General features: G+C 44.6%; 1 long non-coding RNA gene across 3 annotated transcripts; it reads left to right on the top strand.

Annotated features, from left to right (window-relative positions):
* The first annotated feature begins 8,728 nt into the window (after positions 1–8,728).
* Positions 8,729–12,422, top strand: LOC311119085. 3 transcript variants are annotated; one of them, XR_014611908.1, is made up of 4 exons: positions 8,729–8,930; positions 9,382–9,624; positions 10,380–10,475; positions 11,374–12,422. It is a non-coding gene; the product is annotated as an uncharacterized lncRNA (long non-coding RNA). The 3 variants fall into 3 exon arrangements; XR_014611907.1 differs by lacking the exon at positions 9,382–9,624; XR_014611909.1 differs by lacking the exon at positions 8,729–8,930 and having other exon boundaries at positions 8,937–9,624.
* The last annotated feature ends 2,578 nt before the right edge of the window (positions 12,423–15,000 follow it).

Below are 15,000 nucleotides of genomic sequence, written 5' to 3'. Positions count from 1 at the left end.
GTCCTCTGGGGGAATGTACAGCCTCTAGCGACTGGCTAAATGACAGGTCTGCTGGTCCTCTGGGGGAATGTACAGCCTCTAGCGACTGGCTAAATGACAGGTCTGCTGGTCCTCTGGGGGAATGTACAGCCTCTAGCGACTGGCTAAATGACAGGTCTGCTGGTCCTCTGGGGGAATGTACAGCCTCTAGCGACTGGCTAAATGACAGGTCTGCTGGTCCTCTGGGGGAATGTACAGCCTCTAGCGACTGGCTAAATGACAGGTCTGCTGGTCCTCTGGGGGAATGTACAGCCTCTAGCGACTGGCTAAATGACAGGTCTGCTGGTCCTCTGGGGGAATGTACAGCCTCTAGCGACTGGCTAAATGACAGGTCTGCTGGTCCTCTGGGGGAATGTACAGCCTCTAGCGACTGGCTAAATGACAGGTCTGCTGGTCCTCTGGGGGAATGTACAGCCTCTAGCGACTGGCTAAATGACAGGTCTGCTGGTCCTCTGGGGGAATGTACAGCCTCTAGCGACTGGCTAAATGACAGGTCTGCTGGTCCTCTGGGGGAATGTACAGCCTCTAGCGACTGGCTAAATGACAGGTCTGCTGGTCCTCTGGGGGAATGTACAGCCTCTAGCGACTGGCTAAATGACAGGTCTGCTGGTCCTCTGGGGGAATGTACAGCCTCTAGCGACTGGCTAAATGACAGGTCTGCTGGTCCTCTGGGGGAATGTACAGCCTCTAGCGACTGGCTAAATGACAGGTCTGCTGGTCCTCTGGGGGAATGTACAGCCTCTAGCGACTGGCTAAATGACAGGTCTGCTGGTCCTCTGGGGGAATGTACAGCCTCTAGCGACTGGCTAAATGACAGGTCTGCTGGTCCTCTGGGGGAATGTACAGCCTCTAGCGACTGGCTAAATGACAGGTCTGCTGGTCCTCTGGGGGAATGTACAGCCTCTAGCGACTGGCTAAATGACAGGTCTGCTGGTCCTCTGGGGGAATGTACAGCCTCTAGCGACTGGCTAAATGACAGGTCTGCTGGTCCTCTGGGGGAATGTACAGCCTCTAGCGACTGGCTAAATGACAGGTCTGCTGGTCCTCTGGGGGAATGTACAGCCTCTAGCGACTGGCTAAATGACAGGTCTGCTGGTCCTCTGGGGGAATGTACAGCCTCTAGCGACTGGCTAAATGACAGGTCTGCTGGTCCTCTGGGGGAATGTACAGCCTCTAGCGACTGGCTAAATGACAGGTCTGCTGGTCCTCTGGGGGAATGTACAGCCTCTAGCGACTGGCTAAATGACAGGTCTGCTGGTCCTCTGGGGGAATGTACAGCCTCTAGCGACTGGCTAAATGACAGGTCTGCTGGTCCTCTGGGGGAATGTACAGCCTCTAGCGACTGGCTAAATGACAGGTCTGCTGGTCCTCTGGGGGAATGTACAGCCTCTAGCGACTGGCTAAATGACAGGTCTGCTGGTCCTCTGGGGGAATGTACAGCCTCTAGCGACTGGCTAAATGACAGGTCTGCTGGTCCTCTGGGGGAATGTACAGCCTCTAGCGACTGGCTAAATGACAGGTCTGCTGGTCCTCTGGGGGAATGTACAGCCTCTAGCGACTGGCTAAATGACAGGTCTGCTGGTCCTCTGGGGGAATGTACAGCCTCTAGCGACTGGCTAAATGACAGGTCTGCTGGTCCTCTGGGGGAATGTACAGCCTCTAGCGACTGGCTAAATGACAGGTCTGCTGGTCCTCTGGGGGAATGTACAGCCTCTAGCGACTGGCTAAATGACAGGTCTGCTGGTCCTCTGGGGGAATGTACAGCCTCTAGCGACTGGCTAAATGACAGGTCTGCTGGTCCTCTGGGGGAATGTACAGCCTCTAGCGACTGGCTAAATGACAGGTCTGCTGGTCCTCTGGGGGAATGTACAGCCTCTAGCGACTGGCTAAATGACAGGTCTGCTGGTCCTCTGGGGGAATGTACAGCCTCTAGCGACTGGCTAAATGACAGGTCTGCTGGTCCTCTGGGGGAATGTACAGCCTCTAGCGACTGGCTAAATGACAGGTCTGCTGGTCCTCTGGGGGAATGTACAGCCTCTAGCGACTGGCTAAATGACAGGTCTGCTGGTCCTCTGGGGGAATGTACAGCCTCTAGCGACTGGCTAAATGACAGGTCTGCTGGTCCTCTGGGGGAATGTACAGCCTCTAGCGACTGGCTAAATGACAGGTCTGCTGGTCCTCTGGGGGAATGTACAGCCTCTAGCGACTGGCTAAATGACAGGTCTGCTGGTCCTCTGGGGGAATGTACAGCCTCTAGCGACTGGCTAAATGACAGGTCTGCTGGTCCTCTGGGGGAATGTACAGCCTCTAGCGACTGGCTAAATGACAGGTCTGCTGGTCCTCTGGGGGAATGTACAGCCTCTAGCGACTGGCTAAATGACAGGTCTGCTGGTCCTCTGGGGGAATGTACAGCCTCTAGCGACTGGCTAAATGACAGGTCTGCTGGTCCTCTGGGGGAATGTACAGCCTCTAGCGACTGGCTAAATGACAGGTCTGCTGGTCCTCTGGGGGAATGTACAGCCTCTAGCGACTGGCTAAATGACAGGTCTGCTGGTCCTCTGGGGGAATGTACAGCCTCTAGCGACTGGCTAAATGACAGGTCTGCTGGTCCTCTGGGGGAATGTACAGCCTCTAGCGACTGGCTAAATGACAGGTCTGCTGGTCCTCTGGGGGAATGTACAGCCTCTAGCGACTGGCTAAATGACAGGTCTGCTGGTCCTCTGGGGGAATGTACAGCCTCTAGCGACTGGCTAAATGACAGGTCTGCTGGTCCTCTGGGGGAATGTACAGCCTCTAGCGACTGGCTAAATGACAGGTCTGCTGGTCCTCTGGGGGAATGTACAGCCTCTAGCGACTGGCTAAATGACAGGTCTGCTGGTCCTCTGGGGGAATGTACAGCCTCTAGCGACTGGCTAAATGAAACGCTGAAATCGGATACTAGGGTCCTGGTCCAAAGTAGTGCTATACAGGGAATAGGGTGCCATTTGGGAGAAAGCCATTATGACAAGATGGGAATCATGAAGAGGTTGACCACAGTCTACCAGTAGACCAGTAGTGGTGGGGGATGGGGGGGATTACATGGTACAGTAAAGACATGAAAATAGATGTCTGGGCTTGGAGAGACAGGTAACCAATAAGATGGGAGGATGGATGTGTTGGGTGGCGAGATAGAATGGTGATGTATCATTACAATGGACTCCATGATGATCAATAGTATATCCATGCTTTTGGGAAAGTCTCCCTGATCTGTGGCATGGTTAGAGGGGTTGTGGTCCGAGACACATTCTGGAACTGTCCTTTCATTCTAGAATTGGCCCTTCAGCAACACATTCTAGAACTGTCCTTTCAGCACCATATTCTGGACTGGAGCTGTCCTTTCAGCACCACATTCTAGAACTGTCATTTCAGCACCATATTCTGGACTGGAGCTGTCCTTTCAGCACCACATTCTAGAACTGTCCTTTCAGCAACACATTCTAGATCTGTCCTTTCAGCACCATATTCTGGACTGGAGCTGTCCTTTCAGCACCACATTCTAGAACTGTCCTTTCAGCACCACATTCTAGAACTGTCCTTTCAGCACCACATTCTAAAACTGTCCTTTCAGCACCACATTCTGGACTGGAGCTGTCCTTTCAGCACCACATTCTAGAACTGCCCTTTCAGCACCACATTCTAGAACTGCCCTTTCAGCACCACATTCTAGAACTGTCCTTTCAGCACCACATTCTAGAACTGTCCTTTCAGCACCACATTCTAGAACTGCCCTTTCAGCGCCACATTCTAGAACTGTCCTTTCAGCACCATATTCTGGACTGGAGCTGTCCTTTCAGCACCACATTCTAGAACTGTCCTTTCAGCACCACATTATAGAACTGCCCTTTCAGCGCCACATTCTAGAACTGTCCTTTCAGCACCACATTCTAGAAATGTCCTTTCAGCACCACATTCTAGAACTGTCCTTTCAGCACCACATTCTAGAACTGTCCTTTCAGCACCACATTCTAGAAATGTCCTTTCAGCACCACATTCTAGAACTGTCCTTTCAGCACCACATTCTAGAACTGTCCTTTCAGCACCACATTCTAGAAATGTCCTTTCAGCACCACATTCTAGAACTGTCCTTTCAGCACCACATTCTATTACGTTCCTTTCCACTTCTTAGATAAACACTACCATTGTGTGAACCATGGCACATGTTCAATATGTCATGTGCCATTCATGCAGCAGAGCAAACACAGAAAAAACTGCTATGTTCTGTGACTCAGTTGTGTTAGATCTTTGAAAATGGCAGATCCATTTTCACCTGTGTTGTGTGGTGTGACTCATCATTCTCTCTCTCTGTCTCTGCCTGCCTCCCCTGCCTCCCTTATCTCCCCTGCCTCCCCTACCTACCTACCCTACCTACCACCCCAGCCTACCCTACCTACCTACCTCCCCAGCCTACTCTACCTCCCCTACCTACCCTACCTCCCCAGCCTCCCCTACCTACCCTACCTCCCCAGCCTCCCCTACCTCCCCAGCCTCCCCTACCTACCCTACCTCCCCAGCATCCCCTACCTACCCTACCTCCCCTACCTACCCTACCTACCCAGCCTCCCCTACCTACCCAGCCTCCCCTACCTACCCAGCCTCCCCTACCTACCCAGCCTCCCCTACCTACCCAGCCTCCCCTGCCTACCCAGCCTCCCCTCCCTACCCAGCATACCCAGCCTCCCCTTCCTACCCAGCATACCCAGCCACCCCTTCCTACCCAGCATACCCAGCCTCCCCTACCTACCCAGCCTCCGCTACCTACCCAGCCTCCCCTGCCTACCCAGCCTCCCCTCCCTACCCAGCATACCCAGCCTCCCCTTCCTACCCAGCATACCCAGCCTCCCCTTCCTACCCAGCATACCCAGCCTCCCCTTCCTACCCAGCATACCCAGCCTCCCCTTCCTACCCAGCATACCCAGCCACCCCTACCATAACAGAGCCAGCAAGACAGCTCTTAACTGGCTTTTGTATCCAAACTGAAGAAAGAATGAATGATAAACCTGATAATCCCTGCAATGACAATGAGGGGCCAGAGCCGCTGATCCCTGTCCTCCTCAGTAATACAATCACCCTGATTGCGCCAATAATGACACCCTTTTCCCTATTTAGCGCACTACTTTTGACCAGTGCACTACTTTTGACCAAAGCCGCTCTGGTCACAAGTAGTGCGCTACATAGGGAATAGGGTGCCATTTGGGGCACTACATTGAAGCTGCAGCCAGTGCAGCCAGCCTCTCAACCCGCCAGCTGCAGAATTAGTTTATTATACTCATAGAATGACTACATACATCAAACTGACACTAGACAGAGGGGAGAGAGGAGGATGAGACAGAAGAGGGAGTTGATTGGCCAGTTGCTGTTAGCCATGAACTCGGCATAGTGGGGAGGTCTGCACTATTTATCTAGGATGTGTGAACCCCATCTGTCTTTCTGTCAGCCAATGAGGGCTCTAATTTCTCCCACCAGCACTATTTCCAGTGACTACAGGGGGCCCATCCTCGTGTAGTGGGCTGTTGGGGTACACTGCTCCACTGCAGATAAGGCAGGAAGAGTTAACGTTGCGTCTCGCCCAGTGACGTCAGGAGTGAGTGAGGGACATTGTTGAGAGCAAAAAAAAAAGAAGGAAGAGAAGGGAAGGAGAGAGCAGGGAGGTGCACAGTGCAACGTCGCTCGTGTGTGTGTGTGTCTCTGTCTCTGTGTGTAGGCTATCGCGCGTTCCGAGTCAACGTTTTACACCCGTCAGAAATACAACGAGTTTTTCTAATTTGGGTCACAGAATAGACGTGTTGCAGTCTTGGTTTTAGGGTTTGGGGAACATTTGTTTGCACAAAGCACACTTTTGAACAGATTGCTGTCTACATTTGCTGTTTATTTTCTCCCTACGAGTCGTATTCGATGGAAACATGGCAATTGAACGGGCGTCTATTTGTGAGTATGATTCCTATAGCAAGCTATAGGCTACAGTTATCTTATCTTATCTTATAAGGTTGGTAATGGTTGTATGTTTGCGTTTTTTAACTTTGATGGACTGGTGATCCATTTTTGCATTCGAATCGAGGTGTTGTCAATGATTTAAAACCAAGCAATATGGACTTTATGGCAAAACGGTAGTTTTTTGTTTATCAATAGCCCCCCAGTAGCCTACTCGTTTAGATTTTAGGGCAGATTGAATATTTAAACTACCGTTTATCGGTTGTGGTGGCCGCTCGCTAGCGCGTGCACGCGCATACACATCCTTACCCTTTTGATCCTCACACACGCAAACACACACCTTCAAAAAAAGCAAACACACTTTGACACGCAAAAGCCTCAGCACGCAGGCTGGATATACACCAATCAAGCCTCTTTTTGAGATCATATTCCTCGCCAACTGTCATACAGAGCCAGCAGGTGAAGAGTGCAGCGGTAAGTTTGGACATCACTGTTCTCTCTCGTCATAGTGCTGCAATGGTCCAAAATGTTATGTTCCCCTATCTATCTTCCTTTCATTATCATCGTTTCAACCTTCCTCAACATGATGAAATGCCTGTGTGCTGTATTAGCTTGTTATGGCACCGATGGACTGTCAAAGGGGGCTATTGAATTGCTGTGACAACAGACACCACCGCTTCAACATAAAATGAAATGCTCGCTGTGTTTATCTGTTGTGTCCCCCCATAGCCGTGGATACGTGTGGCTCTGGTTTCCCTAGGTGTTTGACTTTCAGAGGGGCTAATGTATTGCTGTGACCACTGAGACCAGTTCTTGGCATTACCTTTTCTCATTGTTTTTGATCTTCAGCAGCAAAACATTCACTGACCTCTTAAAGTTGTGTTTTTCTCTCCACTGTGATAGGCCCACGATGACTTGTATGTATCCCCTGTGGGCTTCATATGCTGGTGGTTGATTGTGGCTATCACATTAAACTGTTTGAATCGTTTATGATACACCGGTAGCACTGGCTGCATTGTAGTCTAATTATGATTTCATCCGTTCGTTACTATTGAATTCCCGCCCTCGAGGGACGACGTACTGCTGGTTTTCAACCCAGGTAGTTAACGTCATTGATTGGCCTGAGAGTTCTCTCACCTGGTGTCCCAGGTCTGAATCAATCAGTCCCTGTCGGAAGGTCTGTGTTGCGGCCGCAGCCTGCATGACGGTTGAATAGCCCTGCGCTAGCCGTTCAGCCCGCGTTGCAGTCCATTGTCCTGAAACGCCCGTAAATGACGCGTCAATGTCCATTGTGCTGAAACGCGTGTAAAACAACAGGCTTGAGAATCATGACTTCCAGTATCTGTTCTGAATGTAAAAAAAATTGGTACAGCTTGTTATTGAATCAATCACAATGGCCTACTATTGTTTGTTTGTGTGTATTTAGGCCTAGTGTGTGTGTCTCTGTGTGTTTACAGTACATTTGAAAGAGAGAGAGAGAGAGAGCAAGAGATTGTTTATTTCACTTTTGTTCGTGATCTATTTCACTTGCTTTCGCAATGTAAACATATGTTTCCTATGCCAATAAATCCCATTGAATTGAATTGAATAGAGAGAGAGAGAGAGAGGAGAGGAGAGGAGTGGAGAGGAGAGGAGAGGAGAGGAGGAGGAGAGGGAGAGGAGAGGGAGGGAGAGAGATACTTTGTGATAGAGAGGGTTATGATACACGATTTGGTGTGCTGATTTGTGACAGTATGTGTCTGGATAAGTAGCAGAGGGTGTGAGTAGATGTGTTGCAGACAGTGTATGTTTGGAGAGGGCTATCCACTACCTGTTTTCTTCTCTGTCTTTACTTCAGATTAGATCAGGCTTGCATCCTCAGGCCCTGTTTATAGATGTGTAAGCCCCATCCACATCTTCTCATGTATCTCTGTGTAGGACGTATTGGTGCATACATATTCCACTGTGTTCTACACTGTATTCCCAAACAGTTGTACTAGCTCATAAGTAATAAGGTCATAACAGTCAAATGTCGTTATGCAGTTGACCAAACTATAAAGTGTTGAGCTCTGTTGAGATTTATGCCACTTTAATTGAAGAGGGCTCAATATTTTATAGGTAATTTGTGTGGAACGCTCAAAAAGTTTAGGTAGTGTCATGACGTTATCGACGTCATGACGTTCTGGTGGGTGGGTCATCTCTCCCTCAGGAAAGCTGAGTCAGCCATCTTGAATATGCCGAGATGCGGGGATGTTTGGGCCGCCCGTGTGGATGTGGAACACAGTTTAATTTGTTTTAATTTGTTTGCAATGCGCACTTTTATGCTGCCCGCTTGAAACCACCACCACCTCCGTTTTTATCATTAGTCTTATTGCCCTCGTTTTCTTAAGCGCCATCTTATCATCACCTCTGATTTGGTAAGTAACTCTGTTTTTGTTGTTGTTTTTTTTCAATTGAATTTCGATAGTCTTAAATGTGGAACTGGGAATACATTTGTATAATGTGCACAGTGAATATTTGTTGTAAATAGTGTAAAAATCCAAGTAATTGTAACTTTAGAAGTTGTTAAATATGTGATAAATACGTTACGTTACTTCATCTTACAACGTGTAACGTTATCAGCAGGTTTCCTGGATGAACTACATTTCCCATAATGCATGTTTGCCCGGGACATTGACGGTGGAGGAAGGTCCATGAGTTTTCGCTGTTCGCTGGTAATGCAAGTGCGTACTGTGATTATACTTATTTCAATAAGTGTCTGCCTTACACAGTAAATATTTTACGTTATCGAGCTGTGTGTACGTGTGTGCTAGCGTGAAACGAACAATGCTAAACAACATAATGTGAGTGTGTTATCATGATGCTAACCAGGCCTGTGTTTGTATTTCTTCCTAGGCTCAAGTGTGTGGTTGTGAGATCATCTCGAAATCCTTTTAACAGTTCAGGTAGGATGTATTATGAAATAGTGTTACTAATGTAATACATTGCTAAAACCAAGTATAGAGTGTATTTGTTATAATTCATTGGTATTAGATTTAAAAGGTGATCGAATAGCTCCTGATTTGTAATGTCATTAATGCATTTCTTTTGAAGCAATGTTTTTAAAAAATGTACAAGTGAATAGGTTGGTTTACTTTTAAGTTTAAATTTCCCACGTATCTCGTTAAAGTTTTGACCAATGAGCTAACTTGTTAAGTTGTGGCCAATGGGAGAGTGGACTGGTTGCCGGGAAAGAAAAGGGAGGGAAAAGTTGAAAGAAGGGAGAGGAGAGACGTTAGTGGGGTTGGTGAAGGAAAAACGACCAAAGGAAACGATAAAGAGAACAAAACCATACCTACAGAGTTTTTTTAAGGGAAATCCTGATTTTATTTCTATAAGAGAGTGTTTATTATTTAGTTAAGAAAGACCAAGTGGAGACTGAAGCTGCCGTCGCATTGTGGAGACATTCGACATCCTAGAGGTTAGCCTAGCATCGTGCAAGACTTGGAGAGAATTGCTTGTGACGATCAGTTCGGGTTTCCAACGGATGTCTGTTGCTGCTACCGAGTACTGGCTGCATTGATAGCTGTGTTCGCGGTGGATCTTGTGAGGACACCTGCACGGAACTACTATATTTTGCTGAGGCATTATCTACAAGTAGTGAGTAACTACAAATGTGGGGTGGACTTCGGGACTTTATGTATGTCGTCATTTTTTTTATGAGCTCCAACGCGCGCCCAGGGTTTAAGCAAGCTTGCAAATAATTTGGACATGGGGTTGTGGAATAGTCATTGGGGTTTATAATTTGTATTTCTTTTGATGTGATACATTGAACATTTGATTAATATAGATCTTGAACCTTATGTCTGTTGTATTGGTGGAGTCATTTACTGTTTCAGTTTCATTTAATGCATGGGAAAGCATATCCTTATAACAATAACCAAGTCTATAATCATTCTATCTGAAGTTAATACCCTATTTGTCATTCACCCTAGCAAGTTTACAATAGGGATTCTTATTGGAGATGTCCTTCTCACCTAATATCCCATGCTGTTCAGATATTCTAAATAAGGTAATATCGTGAGAGTCAAATTCGAGCCTGGTGAGAGGGTTACACTAATAATTGGTTTTATTTTATGTGTTTCCACAGTCATTCTTTTGCTATTTCTCTAAATGTTTTTATCTCAACTGTGGGGTCAACAGTTGATCACTTGAACCCTTTATTAATACTTTGTTAAATACAAAGAACAACAACAGAAATAGCAGATCTATAAGCACACAACTTTGATGCTTTGCTTGTTAATAACTAACTTGCTTATCTTTTAACATTTTCATTTTTACTATAATTAGTGTACAATGAATGTTTTTGATATTTGTGTAATTATTATTGTAATGGATATTTTTTGTCCATGTAGGAACAACGTGATGTAAATATGAGACGGGCCCTCGTCCTTCGTGCACTTCCTGTGTACCTGCGTGAAGATGCCTCCAAGTTTTTCAGGACCTGTAATGTAAGTGTACTGGCCTCACTATCAATCCCTTTGCTTAGCTATTCAGTCAGCTTAAACATGACATCACTCAAAGAACTCTAGGAGAACCAGAGGGGCATTCCAGAAAGCAGGTTATGTGAAAACCATCAGTATAGCCAATTGTATTTTTTCCAACAACGTAATTTCAAAGTCCGTGTTTCTAGTTTGTCACCGCATTGAGTATGAGATAAAATGTTTTTATATTTCATTTTCAGCCGATTTAAATAAAATAAAACATTGAACAACATTCAACCACTTCCTTAAAGGCTAATATAAAATAAAGTGATAATTTCAAAATGAAAAGACGACTGCATCTGAAACTCTGTCAGTGATTTATATAACAGCCGCAGCCAGAAAATGTCTGCTTCCTGTTTTCTCCCGTTGCCATGGTGAATAACCGTATCGGAGCTCCATTGATGATGGCTTTTTACTAGTCGTCAGGCACAAGCTCAACTCCGAGTTAACGTACTCTGAGTCAACTTACCTAACTCAGATCAGCTGTTCTGTAACTGAAAACTCAGTTTCACTTCACAGGGTAAGTCAACTCTGAGTTCAGGGTTAGGCTCAGTTTGTTGAACCTCCTTTCTGGAATAGCCCCCAGGACCTGTTTATGAAGTTTCCTTGAGTTGTTATTCTGCAAACTGACATGTAGAAATTACATAAATGAAAAGGTAAGTATAAAGAATTCCACTAAACAAAAAGTATGCTTACAGGTAGGTGTGAAACTAACATAAAATAATAAGCATGTGTAAAGAAAATAGTTTAAACATGTAGCTTAGCTGCAGTCTAAGTGCAAAGTGACTGTAATGTCTAGACATCATTAGCATGATTTGTATCCTTGAGGGGCTGAACTCATTTTTGTATTATTTGTGTTTTATAGTCAGCAGATGGTCCAGACCTCACTGACACTCCGGTGGCTCTCCTGACAGTTGTCACTGATGATACTACTGATGCGGCCCTCTTCAGCCCTGAGAGCATCTGTATTGTCGTGGAAGATGAAATACTTGTGAGTGGTCCCACAAACCTGGCTGACTCATTTATCCTGCTCTTTGGGTATGTCTATGCACTAGACCTACAGTACCCAAAGAATCTCGAGCTTACATTCACATTTATCCAAAAAGTTGTGATGTGTCTTGAGGACAACAAACCACTGAAAGGGCGTCTACTGACACTGAAGAATGATTTGTTCAATGAGTGAATCACTCAGAATGGACTATTTGTTGAGCTGAGTATTGAGGATGTTTTTTGTTTTTTTCCCCTCTTTACAAATGTAATAATTTGCCTCTTCTACCTCATGTTTAATATGTTACACTGTTTGCCTCTACTACCTCAGATTTAATACATTGATTGTTAATAGATAAATATCACAACATTGACGTATTGCCAAGCCCAAGTTTTTGCACTGTAGTTGTGGGAAACGACTGTTGAATTCATGCACTATACATGTTTAATGTTGTGTGACCTAATGCTTACCTTGATGTTGCCAGTTGAAGTACGGCACAGTAGAAACCAGTACTTTTATTTGAATGTTTTATTTAAAAAAAGTTAGTTGCAGCCTTCAAGGTACAGTAAGTGCCAAAACGTTTTAAATGGCTCCACATTCTAATAGTTGTTATTGCTGTTGAGGATGGATTATAATTAGAATCTTATTGAATTTTAACATGAAGCCTTTGTGAGTTTTTATCATAATGTTTACTGAATAATGTGATATGGAGACCGAAAATACTGAATCTACCCTCTGTAGCAATGACCACTATCAGAATATGGAACTATTAACACTTAATGTACTTTAAAACACATTTTGTTTTTATGGAGTCATTTCCTTTTTTGTTTTAATTTATGACAAGCACTTTGTTTTGACTGAGCTCCTTTTGATTCGTGCCTTTTTAAAAGCACATTGTGTTGAATAAAAAAAAAGTTAAATTGTCACTGTGGTGTCACTTTCATGTTTTCTAACATTATTCGCTGATTATAATTGTGTAATGGACCGACATCAGTATTTCAGTTTAGAATTAATTTTGATTGCATGTCCCACATTATGAGTTGAAGAATATTGAAAATTTTGAGTGTATTTCACACATTATATGAGTTGAAGAATATTTAATATTTTGAGTGTATTTCCCACATTATATGAGTTGAAAAATATTGAAAATTTTGAGTGTATTTCCCACATTATATGAGTTGAAAAATATTGAAAATTTTAAGTGAATTAATCCATAATTATAAGTTGAGGAATATCAATATTTATAATATAACATTGAGATAATTTAAGGCAACTGTAAATATAAATTGTATTTTATGTAAACTTAAAACATTTAAAAACATCACTAAAATATTTTTGTGTAATCTGTTACAAAATATTTTTTGAGTTATGTGAACTTATTAGGGTTTACAGTGTACTTGTATTCTGACCGAGCCCTCTCTGGATTGTATCCGGTTCTCCGGTTTTGGCAGATACCCATAGCATTGTCTCGATATAAAAAGTGCTTTTCTCAGCATTATGTCTGCAGATTTTTTTGCAGATTCATTGGATTGTATATGTCTGTTTGGACACTAGTGAATGTCTGTCTGTAATGCTGTGTTAAGCACCATGGATATTGTGTCTTGCAGATATTTTTTTGCAGATTCATTGTGTTAAGTTAGCATCAAATCACAAGGGTCCTCCTACAGTGGCTTGTGAAAGTATTCACCCCCCTTGGCATTTTTCCTATTTTGTTGCCTTACAACCTGGAATTAAAATTGATTTTTTTTTGGGGGGGGGTTGTATCATTTGATTTACACAACATGCCTACCACTTTGAAGATGCAAAATATTTTTTATTGTGAAACAAACAAAAAATAAAACCGAAAACTTGAGCTTGCATAACTATTCACCCCCCCCCCCCCAAAATTAAAAAATTAAAATACTTTGTAGAGCCACCTTTTGCGCAATTACAGCTGCAAGTCTCTTGGGGTAGGACTCTATAAGCTTGGCACATATAGCCACTGGGATTTTTGCCCATTCTTCAAGGCAAAACTGCTCCAGCTCCTTCAAGTTGGATGGGTTCCGCTGGTGTACAGCAATCTTTAAGTCATACCACAGATTCTCAATTGGATTGAGGTCTGGGCTTTGACTAGGCCATTCCAAGACATTTAAATGTTTCCCCTTAAACCACTCAAGTGTTGTTTTAGCAGTATGCTTAGGGTCATTGTCCTGCTGGAAGGTGAACCTCCGTCCCAGTCTCAAATCTCTGGAAGACTGAAACAAGTTTCCCTCAACAATTTCCCTGTATTTAGCGCCATCCTTCAATTCTGACCAGTTTCCCAGTCCCTGCCGATGAAAAACATCCCCACAGCATGATGCTTCCACCACCATGCTTCACTGTGGGGATGGTGTTCTCGGGGTGATGAGAGGTGTTGGGTTTGCGCCAGACATAGCGTTTTCCTTGATGGCCAAAAAGTTCAATTTTAGTCATCTGACCAGAGTACCTTCTTCCATATGTTTGGGGAGTCTCCCACATGCCTTTTGGCGAATACGTGTTTGCTTATTTTTTTCTTTAAGCAATGGCTTTTTTCTGGCCACTCTTCCGTAAAGCCCAGCTCTGTGGAATGTACGGCTTAAAGAGGTCCTATGGACAGATACTCCAATCTCCGCTGTGGAGCTTTGCAGCTCCTTCAGGGTTATCTTTGGTCTCTTTGTTGCCTCTGATTAATGCCCTCCTTGCCTGGTCCGTGAGTTTTGGTGGGCATCCCTCTCTTGGCAGGTTTGTTGTGGTGCCATATTCTTTAAATTTTTTAATGATGGATTTAATGGTGCTCAGTGGGATGTTAAAAGTTTTAGATATTTTTTTATAACCCAACCCTGATCTGTACTTCTCCACAACTTTGTCCCTGACCTGTTTGGAGAGCTCCTTGGTCTTCATGGTGCCGCTTGCTTGGTGGTGCCCCTTGATTAGTGGTGTTGCAGACTCTGGGGCCTTTCAGAACTGAGATCATGTGACAGATCATGTGACACTTAGATTGCACACAGGTGGACTTTATTTAATTAATTATGTGACTTCTGAAGGTAATTGGTTGCACCAGATCTTATTTAGGGGCTTCATAGCAAAGGGGGTGAATACATATGCACGCACCACTTTTCCGTTATTTATTGTGTCGAATTTTTTGAAACAAGTTCTTTTTTTCATTTTTTTCATTTCACTGCACCAATTTGGACTATTTTGTGCATGTCCATTACATGAAATCCAAATAAAAATCCATTTAAATTACAGGTTGTAATGCAACAAAATAGGAAAAACGCCAAGGGGGGGTGAATACTTTTGGAAGGCACTGTAGCCTCTTTCTATGATAATGTGTTTGTTACTACGGGGCCCTGGTCTACAGCAGTGCACTATAAAGGGACTAGGGTGTCATTTGGGACGCAGTCTGTGTGTCTGCAGGTGTGTGTGAAGCCTGTGGGTGTAAACAGGGTTAATTTGGCATTACCGTGGCAAAGTAAGGTGTTTATTTATCAGCGCCATAGCAATCCC

The sequence above is a fragment of the Coregonus lavaretus genome (assembly GCF_964263955.1).
Source record: "Coregonus lavaretus genome assembly, contig: HAP1_SCAFFOLD_5434, whole genome shotgun sequence".
Lineage (NCBI taxonomy): Eukaryota > Metazoa > Chordata > Actinopteri > Salmoniformes > Salmonidae > Coregonus > Coregonus lavaretus.
This window is presented reverse-complemented; position numbering and strand designations above follow the sequence as displayed.